Source organism: Macadamia integrifolia, unplaced genomic scaffold, assembly GCF_013358625.1.
Source record: "Macadamia integrifolia cultivar HAES 741 unplaced genomic scaffold, SCU_Mint_v3 scaffold1289, whole genome shotgun sequence".
NCBI classification, from domain to species: Eukaryota; Viridiplantae; Streptophyta; class Magnoliopsida; order Proteales; family Proteaceae; genus Macadamia; species Macadamia integrifolia.
The window spans coordinates 168,507-180,673 of record NW_024868145.1 but is presented as its reverse complement, the minus strand read 5'-3'; the positions used below and the strand labels follow the sequence as shown (position 1 = coordinate 180,673).

General features: G+C 37.2%; 1 pseudogene; it reads left to right on the top strand.

The window, feature by feature from the left end:
• The first annotated feature begins 3,359 nt into the window (after window positions 1–3,359).
• On the top strand, window positions 3,360–11,896 carry LOC122063306 (annotated as a pseudogene).
• Window positions 11,897–12,167: the final 271 nt, after the last annotated feature.

Genomic DNA, 12,167 nt, shown 5'->3' with positions numbered 1-12,167 from the left:
TTCTTGTTCTTGTTCTTCTTCTTCTTCTTCTTCGAAGCATAACCATCAAAACCCTCGTGCATTTCTCCCTCTCTCTAATTGCTACTGCCAAATCTTGAGAGGGAAATCATGATTGGTTACTCTCTCCTTCGAAATCCCTAAATCTTGCAAATATCTCTGTAAGTAATAAAATCCAGGCAATAGGTATAAGACTTTGACAAAATAATTATACAAATGGAAATATAATTATGAGTAGAAGATGACTTACTTGTTCAATTGATCATCTGAAACAGTAGCAGAAATCGGCCCACTTAGGTAGAGTTGAGTCGTATAGTATGTATACTCTCCTTAAGGTATTTGAGCACTCCGTATATTTATATGCAATCGGGTTGACCGTACATTCTCACCTACAACATAAAATAACTCTAAAATCGGTTAGGGTACACTCCAATAATCGATTCCAATAGGTATGTCCGAAGGTAATACTCAGAAACTCAAAGGAAAACAACGGACAGATGTAAAAACCAGTCAACAGAGCACTTGCAGAGAACAGAAGGCTTAAGACAACCCCACAATATAACAATACATACTCCATACACAGTCCATATATGTTAGGATTTTTTGTTATACATAAACAAAAATTGGTGTTCTTTATTTATAGAGGGTATGCCTTTGTATATGAATGTGTACACCTGTACAAGTACCTATACATATACAGATGTGACTCTTTGTATGGGCTCTATATACGAATGGGTATACCTGTATAGGTACCCATACATATACATATGTCTTGCATGGGAAAGGTACATGACTAATATGTACAGGTGCATGTACATACATATGTACATTGATTTGATACTTATATCGATTAAGGTACACTCCAATAATCGATTCCAATAGGTATGTCCGAAGGTAATGCTCAAAACTCAAAGGAAAACAACGGACAGATGTAAAAACCAGTCAGCAGAGCACTTGCAGAGAACAGAAGGCTTAAGACAACCCCATAGTATAACAATACGTATTCCATATACAGTCCATATATGTTAGGATTTTTTGTTACACATAAACAGAGATTGGAATTCTTTATTTATAGAGGGTATGCCTTTGTATATGAATGTGTCCACCTATACAAGTACCCATACATATACAGATGTGACTCTCTGTATGGGCTCTATATAGGAATGGGTATACCTGTATAGGTACCCATACATATACATATGTCTTGTATGGGAAAGGTACATGACTAATACGTACAGGTGCATGTAGATACATATGTACATTGATTTGATACATGTACCAATGTGTCCCTTAGGAAAAGTGTAGATCTAAAAGTTACAACTAGTTAAAGTAGTAGATTCTTTAAACCATCCATACACGTACCCAACCCCAATCTCGGCTAGGCTCAGCCAATCTCGGCTAGGCTCAGCATGTGCAGTGATTCAAAAGCACCCCAAGAACCCCCCTCCACACACATAACAAGGGAGAGTACCTCTCCAAAGGCTTGCACCTTTAAGATACAATCCTATATATATGCTCAAGTTTTCTTTCATCCCAAACCAATGTGGGACTAAACTTTGTGAGTTGTCTTTAGCTCATTCACAACGCCACAAGTGCTAAGACAAAATATAAAAAGTAGGAAGAGACTTTTGAGGGGGAAAGCTGAATTTCAAAAATACCATTTTGAAAATACTACTTTGACCATAGTTTGAAACTTAATTTCCAACAATCTCTCTCCCTTGTGCTCTCAATCTCTCTCACTCACAATCCGATAGACCTTACCAATCGACAAACAAGAGTAGGGAGCTCTCAGAACCAGTTCTGAATTTAATCAATGGAGGGTTCAAGTTTCTACAAATGCCTCACTCCTTCTCTGGTCTCCCTCATTTTTTTTTTCCAAAATCGTAAAATTGGAGATTAAAGAAATTTCTGAATACAAAGTGACAATTGATTCTCTAATTTTAGTATTTTTTTTTTTAATCCGATTCATCATGGTTGGAGGGGGAGATTGAATTTGTCAAGCCAAGTTTTATTTCTATTGGAAGTGTAAAATTGTTCAAAGGTCGATCGAGATCTTCATTCATGTTCAATGTGTGTTTTTTCTTTCTTAGAGTTCGGTATTTTTTTTTTGTTTCGTTAAACCTTCCATTGATGAAATTCATATTTGGTAACTTTCTAGTTGTGTTATGCATGTTTTATGAAATATTGGTTGATGTTCACAATTGGAATCTCTATTATTGTATTGTGTTAAGAGATATGTTTAGCTATTGTACTCCATTCTCACAATTGCATGATTATAATGAGATTGTTTGAATGATACATCTATAGGTGTTGTGGCTATGATCAGGAGACCCTATTTGGCTGTTGCAAGTATCGAAAGCCTAACATTGTTTCATATTAATTTGGGTTAAGTGCGATCATAATGGCAAGTCTGTAATTATTGGTTTTATTGCTAAGAGTTGGTTTCATGGTTTTAAGTATCGGTGCGTATCGTGTTGTATCGGTAGGCATCGGCACGATACATCCCGATACGTATCATGAAAATTTTAAAACCCTTATGTATCGATACATATCCTACGATACGCACCGATACGCACCGATACACCACCGATACGCACCGATACGCACCGATACGCACCGATACACCACCGATACGCACCGATACGCACCGATACTCACCGATACGTACCGATACTCTATGAAAAATTAAAAATTGAAGTGAAATGTACGTTTCGGTATGTATTGGTATGTATCGGTACGTATCGGTGCGTATCGGTATGTATTGATCGATACACACCGATACGTACCGATACGGTCATAAAATGGCCAAAATGGGTAATTTTTTAGAAAAACATAATTTTTTGAGGTGTTTTTGTTCCAAAATTGCTGCCAACCATTTTTCTCTCTAACTAAAGTGGAAATCAAGGTTGGGAACAAGGATTTTACATTTATGGGACAATTACAAACCTTGGATTCTTAGTGCTACTCTCAATTTACTGTTTATGCATAATACATGTTATATATAACTTTTTTTAACTATTTTTTTATGCAAATGTGTATAAAAAAGTGTTTCTTATCCATTTATGTGCGTATCTTTAGCGTATCTTAGCGTATCTCCGATACGATACGATACCTTTCGATACGTATCTTAATTTTGATCGACCGATACGATGACCGATACCAATATTTTAATCCTTGGTTGATTTTGTATAGTGTTTGTGAAATATTACTTTTTAAGAGGTTTTGTGTAGTGTCTACCAAATGTTGTTTGTGTTCTTTTCTTATTCTAAGGACACTTCTAGACCCGTTGTACCAAATGCTGTTTTTATTACATTAAACTATTCTCGCAATTTGGAATCGAAAAAGGGACACGAAAAGAACATTTTCTAGGAATAGAAGTGCTGTCAAACGGCACCTTTGGTACACCAGGGTGGGTGGGCTGCTTGCATCTGTTGAAAGGGCTGCTTGCATCTGTAGTTTCAAGCTGATCCAAGGTCTTGCTTGCCCTATACACAAATATTTAGGAAGAGGACTCCGAGATCGTATCAGCCATTGCTAATCCCGAGTCAATTCGGTTGATTGTCTCTAACACGGGCAGAGCTTGGTGATCGCAAACTGCAAATCGGAGTTATAATTGAATTTAGGGTGGAATTGACTCGCCGTTTGAGTCTCTGCAAATTCTTCCCTTCCTTGGAGTTTCATGTTAAGAATGCACCACTAGTTTACTCCTATAGTATTAGAAAAAGGAATAAGGAGATCCGATTCTATCCGATTTTGGTGAAGTTGTAGTGTTTCGTTTGAGGTAATATGAATGCTGTCCCCCCACCCTTCTTTCCTTTTGAGTCTTATTTCTTTGAATTTTATCAGTTTATAAGTTCGTGTCGATGTTCTTCAATGGATTTCATGTATACAAGTGTTCATGACGTGGTTTATGTTTTTGTTTGCTTTGATTTCAGTTAAGAGTGTTGATTAAGTATAATTTCTTGTTTTGATTTCAGTTATAATTTGTTGAATGGTGTTTTGCACACTTGATTTGAACTTATTTTCTATTTTGTGCCTGTGATTTTCCTGAGGGCCATAGAATTCATAGTTCATGAATGAAAGGACGTGATTAGGGTTTCTGGGTGTTTATATATGTGGCTGAACTTATTTTGGAGCTTAATCTAAAGGTGATTTTAATCTTGCGATTTTTTTCCTCTTCAGGGTGCTGTGGTTGTTGAAGGTGAACTAATCAAGTATGACTGAAGAAAGGAGAGTACATCCTGATTGTATTAACGCATCCAATCCTTACCATGAATGTGTTGAGTATTGCTTCAGAAGAATAGCGGAAGCCAAGGATCGGATTAGGAAAGAAGATTCAGGTTGTTTTTTCCTTCGTTTTTGTAAGCTTAAAGTGTTATGATTGCCTGGTTGCTACAGGTTTGTCTTTTTTTAATGGGACTCAGTGTAGAGAAGTTCTTTTTTCTGGTTCCTTTGACACTGTTGCTCAGAAATATGTTTGAAAAGTTTTAGGAATATGGTATGATAGATTAACCATTTACATTAGGCAGGGGAAGCCAATTGGAGCTGAAAGTGATCTTAGATTCTGTGCTTAATTCCCAATAAACTAAAGCTCCTCCTAATATAACTTAGTACAAGTTTAGAAACTCCTCTGCTATTTCCTGGACTATATCTGTGATTAAATTTCATCATTGTGTTGCCTATGAATTTTTTTCTGTTAAAAGTATCTAAACCAAACTCCTAATCAAAATAAAAGTCCGAAGTAGAAATCCCATCACAAATTGATGGTACGTCAATGAACTGATCATAGCTGTATGAAAACAACTTGGAATCACATGGTTTTACGTTTTGTAGCTAAGTAAGCTTCTAGATGTCACCGGAATCATGTGGATAGTTTTTAGCAAAAATAACCTGATATATTGACCCACAATCCAACGAGGGAAAACAAAAAAAAACTATGGTGTCCCATGAGTAGACACTTTACCTGTCTTACGTCAGTTTCCCTGTTATAATTCTATGCAGTTTTTTCTTTTGTATCAGTATTCATTGTTATGAAATTTTATTTCAGATGTTAAACAAGCTACTCGTGGTGGTTGATCATATTCAGATGCCACTGAGCAGGGTGAGGATCCTCATGAAGAATGACCTAATCCTAGTGAACATGCAGAAGCAGATAATGGCCACCCTACAGAGGAAAATGTGGAGGTAGACTACACAAAACTCACAGGGAGGCAGAAAAAAATTGTTTGAGTTAAGGCTTAAGATGGTAAGCATTGTCCAACGTTTTAAAATGATATTGTTGTCAGCCTGATTGTTATTAAATAAACAGAAGCTGAAAGTTACAGATGATTTGGCTATTTTCTTTCTTTTGATAAATAATTTGACTTTCATTGTGTTGCCTCCCACTTGCAGAATGAGGCAAGGAAGGCAAACCAAACAGCCATGGTAGCAGAAAAGAAAAGAATGGAAGCTCCAACAGAATCAAGGGGCATCTCTAAGAAAAAATGGCGTGAGGAGAGAAAGAAAAAAATTGGCAAACTCGTAGATCCAAATGGTTTGGATATGACAAAAGCACATATGCTTGACACACAGGAGCAAGCAGAGGCAAAGTATAAGAAGTGGGAAAAGGATCCTGCACCATTTGGTTGGGATGGTAAGCTTTAATGTTCCACTCATTTTATTTGGTAATTTGTTACATTATCATTTAGTGTACCTTCATGGAATGTGGATTATCTCATCTGCAAACTAAATTATGTTTGTTCAATTCTGCTTTTACTTACTGGCCTTTATGTTGTACACAATTTTTTTTTTTTTTTTTCTCTTAAAAAATTCTTTATGTTGCTGGTAAAGAGAGCTCTAGGTGCATGTTATGGCATGTGAGCCATGGTGCAGACCCTTAGAATGTAAACAGCCATGGTCTCAGTGACTGGACTCACATTAATATTTATGGTTGACTAATGATGATGGGAGCCTCAAATTATCCATGTTGAGAACCTCGAGACGTCTTAATGATATCTTTATGAAAAATAAAAGCTGCCTGGTCGTATGGCCCATTCAAAATTACCATCCCACCCCCTGTGAAATAAAAAATCCTATTAAAGTTGATGTGCCTATGTGTGTTCTCATTGGCCCCCATGCTGGTGCAGAGGCCATGCCACCTGGTAGTGATCGCTTGCCCAATATCTTTTATGGGAAGTAGTTTTCTGTCCGGGAGTGTAGTATACACTAGTGTCCCTTGAGTCAGTCTATCTCCTCCCACAATAGAGAGGTGGATATGTCATTTCATTGCTAGAGAGAGATAGACTGAGGGAAGCGCTAGCGTACACTGTGCTCCCAGTCAAAGTTCATTTTCTCATTTTTTATTTTTGTTTTTCCTCACAAATGTTATCTACAGTAAGCATATACACTTAAAAATTTGCCAATCATTGTGCAAGATGGATCTCCACCCCCTCTTGCATTCTTCTTGAATATATCTTTCATCATATTTTGAGATTTTTTCTTCCTCTGAAATTGCTCTTCCAGGAAGTTCTCTCTTTTATTGTTGGTAAATTCTTTGTAAGCATGTGACAATTTATTTTATGTTACAATCATAAGCTCATAGTTTTCTTTGTAAATGAGAAAGATGAATATAAGGTAACATATATAGCTTCAAACATTAGTATGGCCAAAAAACTGGATTTAGTGATGCAGTTCATATGGTTTTCCAAGTTTGTATCCCTTGATTGTGATAGTTTCAACTCGCGAAACATGTGAGCCAGTAATAATTAGAAAAAGTTTAGGACTTGTTCAAATAGGATGTAATATGAAACTACAAATTGTAAATATCTGCTTCTAATAAATAGTAAAAAATGATTGTACAGAAAATAGTGAATTGACAACATTACAACAAAGATGCTTCTCCATCAAAGTATTTGTGGTTGCTTTCTTGGTCAAGAAATGATGAAATAGCAATTAACCTTACTTTGATAAAGATGACACAGCTAGAGCATAGTTAGTAAATTCGTTTATTGTGGATGAATTATTCTTGCATTTGCCGATATTTTGGAAGATATATAACAATGGCATATGTATAACAATTTCTGTGCCAGTTTGACATGTTATTCATAATTTTAGCTGCATTTTTTGTTTCTAGAATCTATTTGTATTTAAAATTCATGCATTTACAATTTTACATAAATAATTTGAGATAAAATAATATTTTAACATAATGAGTAATTTTCAATGCTCATGCTGAGTTCAACCTGAATGTATGCCATGCATGGAATATACATGCGCTGAAAGACACTCGGGTTTTAGTGAGCTTGTTATGGTTGATTGTCACTACACAATAAGCTTTCATTAGTGTACTGTAAATGTCAATGTCCTTTTTGATGAAAAATATTCCATGAAAGGATATGTGTACTATGAAATGTCTCTGTAGGACAAATTGAACCCTTATAGATACTTTGTAGTGATATTATGAGAATAAATCATGAGAACGTTATGTTTTCTTTCCAGCAATTCTATTCAGTAGCTTAAATGGCCATGGTTAAACGGTTACTATTTCTCTTTCTTGCCACCCATTTTTGTTGATTGAGAACATTCTCCTTTTTCCATTTCTAGTTTAAGATACCTTGCTGAAGAGTTCTACCTCATTTTGTCAGTGTGGACATTATCATAGACAACTTAAATTCATTAAATAAGATCATGCCACTTTGTTTTATTGTTCTGTTCACATCGTAATACATGGACAAAGTTTTGGAAAATTATTTGCAAACTAAAATGCATTGAGGTGCTTCATTTAGGACTACCCTGATTGAGCACCCCCTAATGCCTGACCTTTTTGAAACCTAGATAACATCTAGTTGGGTGTGATTTGTATGAGCATTTGGGTTAAGCATGGAGAATGAAGTCGTCCTAATCATCAGGTAACCTATCAAATCTCTTCTCCAGTGGACTACTTTGTGTTACAAAAGTTCTTCGCACATACTAAACACATGTCATCCAGCCATAGTTGTCATGGCATCGCCAAGGCGGTGATTTGGCATCCTGGCTGAAAAAGAAGTTCATGGCAGTGCTACGATTTACGTGACTCACAAATGGCGGTCGCCATTGGCTGATAGGCGTCTCTATGGCATCGCCATGGACGCCAGGTGACGCCTGATTCACTAGGCGGTCAATTTTTTGTAAAATGCAGGGTGATTTTGATAGGGCTATGTTGATTTTTGATGATTTGATGTTGCTTAATGTTGGTTTTATATGTTATAGGGTATATATTGTAGGCTTGTAGCATGCTAAATAACTTTAGAAAATAGCGGAAATAAAAAAATAACATACTAAATAACTTTAGAAAATAAGGAAAATAAAAAATAACACATAGGCGATTTGACCGCCATGGCAACGCCATAACGGGCGATTCATCGCCAAATCGATTAGCCACCCCTGCGCCGCCTTGCATCGATTTGATGTCGTGACAACTATGCATCCAGCATGGAAAAGCTGTTTTATAACACCATTGGATTAAAGTTAGTCAAAGGTGAGTGATGTAAGGAAGATTACGAATGGTAATCAACCCCAGTAAGGACTAGTGATAGGCTCCAGACGTTAGGTAAACAAGAAACTTATATCTGGTCAGAAAGTTTAGCTGATAAATAAACACAGCTTAGGGCAGAATTAGGTTAGGATGACCTATATCTCTCAAACTAGGGCTCAGATGAGCCTGAATTTTGGATCGAATGGAGCTCTTGTACGATCAAACAAACCCCAAAATGTGATCAATTTCTGATGGCTGAACTGCGAGATATGCTGGTTACATGAAAATGAAAACTTTTGGGTGATTTCGAGTTGCTGCAGTAGCAGGCCTCAGTTGGCCTCAATCTTATGGCTGAAGGTCACTCTTGGGCTGTGGAACAAGCTCCCAAAAGCCTGCTCCGATCTAATGAAAGATGGCTGAGATCTGGGAGTTCTCGCTCAGGTCATGAAAAAGGAAGGCTTTGGAGAATTCCAAGAAACTGGAGATTCAGACGCCTGTTGGCCAACCTGTGCTGGTCGAATGGGCCTTCTAGGGATCTTGGTTGATCATCCAAAAGATGGCCTGCAATGGTGTAGGGTCTGGAAGATAGGGGGAGCCGATTGCAGTTTCGGAAAACACCCTCCAATGGCTGCTACAGGTCTTTAATGAAGCAGTACAGAAAATCCTGATAGGAAACTAATTGGGAAAAATGGAAGTAATTAAAAAGGAAACAATTGATTTCCTGATGCTGAAACTAGTTACTTTAACGAGAAAACACATAAAAGGAAACTAAACTGAAAAAGGAAAGTTAAGAAAAAGGAAACAAAATCTGGCAAAGTCTTCACTCTTCTAGAACTTCCCAAATCGATCTTGTTTGCCCAAGGCTAGAAAAATCTATGTCCATATCTCTAAAAGTATCATCTCCAAATAGCTAGAATAGGACCCATTTCACTGTTCACATGAACAGTTTTTCTCGTGAATTTGATTCTCGTCCTCTTCTTTTTCATGCTTTCATATACATCAGTGAGTGTTCAAGTGGTGGGAATCAATAGTTTATAAGAGGAAGGAAGAACCAATCGAGTGGAAAATATATGCTGCTGGAAATTGGCAATGGGGCTTTTGGTCTGTAAGGCCTTCAGTGGGACTCGTTTGATTGGAATCAAGCTTCAGTCGTTAAAGTTTGTTTTGATTATGTTGCAGTAACTTTTAGGTTGGTTGAGTGTTCTAAGAGATTCAATTTGAACTTTGGAGTTTGAATGCAGGGTTAGTTCTGTAATTAGCTAGCTATATCTGGGATTTTTTATTTGCTTTTGGCTAATTTGGGAAGGTATCAGGGGGTACAAGGCAACCCTAGCCTGAACTGATCTTTGTTTACATATGAACTTTTGGTGTCTCAGTACAATAACGTCACTGGACTGATTTAAATACTGTTAAGGCCTACTCTACTATTCCCGTCTTATTTCACCATATCCTTCAAAATGTTATTCACTGGATAATTAAATACTGTTAAGCCTAAAATCCAATTTTTCATAAACCCTGTACTGCTGAGAATCCTTAATTACCTAAACAGCAGTTCCTCTCTTCATGTCGACTAGCTCGCTGCTTTCTTGGGCTGTTGGTGATTGCTTTTGCTCATTGGGGGATAATCCATTGTAGGGACACAGTCAACTTCCCTCAATTTTATGATAAACTATTCTTAAATAATCCAAAGGTTATATCCATTGATAAGTCTTGAAGAGTTGAGGCATGTTTGTGATAGCTTGTCAGGTATCAGCTTCTGGGTTTCCAGAAGCCAGTTTTTGGAGAGCAAAAAGGCTTTTGGGTTTCTAGAAGTCAGCAATGGGGTGTGGGGTTTGTAATATTTGCCGCCTCCAGGGCCATAAGTGAAGATTATGTTTTGGGGGGCAGGGTTTGGGGTTGAGGGTTATGGGTCGGGTTTCTGGCACTGGAGACGGTAAAGATTCAAAACTGACACACCTGGTTGGATCTGCATCCTTGCATCCTAGAAGCTGTTTTCTAGACCCCACATATATGCACTTGGACTATTTATAATATCCTAATCTTGCCACCAAATAAGTGGGCAGTGGTCTTTAAACCGTTAAACATGAAGTTGCCTTATAGGTGTCTAGATTTGCAGTGGTACGGGCATATCTTTGTATTATCCATCTGCATGTGTTGGTTTCTTGTAGTTTACACAGAAGTAGCTCTATCTTCGAAGTTTTTTTTTTTTAATCATTTACTTGTTATGCAGTGGTATGGAATTTGGCATGGTGTTTAAAAGAAAGAATCATTAACTTGAGTTTGAACCTGAAAAGTATTTCTTTTTCAGTTATGCAGTGGTATGGAATTTGGTGTGGTGTTTAAAAGAAAGAATCATTAACTTGAGTTTGAACCTGAAAAGTATTTCTTTTTCAGTTTTCAATCAGAAAACTCTGTATGATGCATACAAGAAGAGAACAAAGAACATAGATGTTGACATTGAAGAATATAACAGATTGAAAGAAGCTGACCCAGAGTTCTACCGTGATGCTTCCAGTCTCCAGTATGGGAAGTTAATGCTGTAAAACCTTATCTTTTGTTAAATTTGAAGGCACTGGTCCTCCCTTTGTTCCCATCTTTTCGCTGATGCAGGTATGCGGTGTAAATCAGTTCAGTTTTGGTTCAAGATGTAATGAATATAAACAACCAAAACCAAAATCGATTATTAATCGGTTTCAAAACCAAAATCGATTGGTAATCAGTTTCCTCTTTATAGCCTCTTTCCATCCCCCCACACAGGAATTGGTGCTGGAAAATCTGGAAATTTCGGCATTGAAACAGTGTGGAAGTCCATCAAATTCGCCAGAAACAAAATGGCATGAGAGATTAGAGAGTTTACAACTGACGGTCTCTCGATGAAAGCCAAAACCGAACCATTATTAGACTTCAAACCAAAACTGAACTGATAATTAATGGTTTAATTCAGTCCAGTTTTACACGGACAGTTTTGATTTGGTTTATTGATTATGGACCTTATGGTACAGAACTGACACCCTTAGATGCAGGCACCAAAGGTCTCTGAGGAAAAGATTGACAAGATGGTGAAGGAGCTCAAGGACAGAGAGGAGAAGCGGAATTCATTTAGCAGGAGGCGGAAGTTCCATGAAGAGAAAGATATCGACTCAATCAATGATCGCAATGAACATTTCAACAAGAAGATTGAGAGAGCCTTTGGTAAATATACACTGGAGATCAAGAACAACCTTGAGAGGGGAACTGCTTTGCCAGATTAGTGGGTTTGTATTAATTCTGTATTATTTCTGCTCTACTTTGAGAATGTGGAGAATCTGTCAGTTCTCTATTGATGTGTCCTTATTTGTTTCGAATTATACCCATATGGATTCAATCAAAATTTTGGCTTGGGAGTGGGGAGCAGTTTTACTTGTTGGATGTTGCTTCCATCTCCTCAGCTAGGGTAAAAAGAGAGATTCCTCTTTCATTCAATGAAAAATTTTAATCATCCCGTCAAGCTGTAAATAATTTCTAGACAAGAACTGAATATGTAGGGGAAGAAAATGATGCTCTAATTTCGCGCAAGACTTGGATGAGCTCCTTATCTATATCATGAAACGAATTCCACTATTAGTCTGCTTGATGACAATGAAGCAGGAAGCTCAAAATTTTCTTACTACATCCTTGAAGGCTTATTACTGTGGATGTG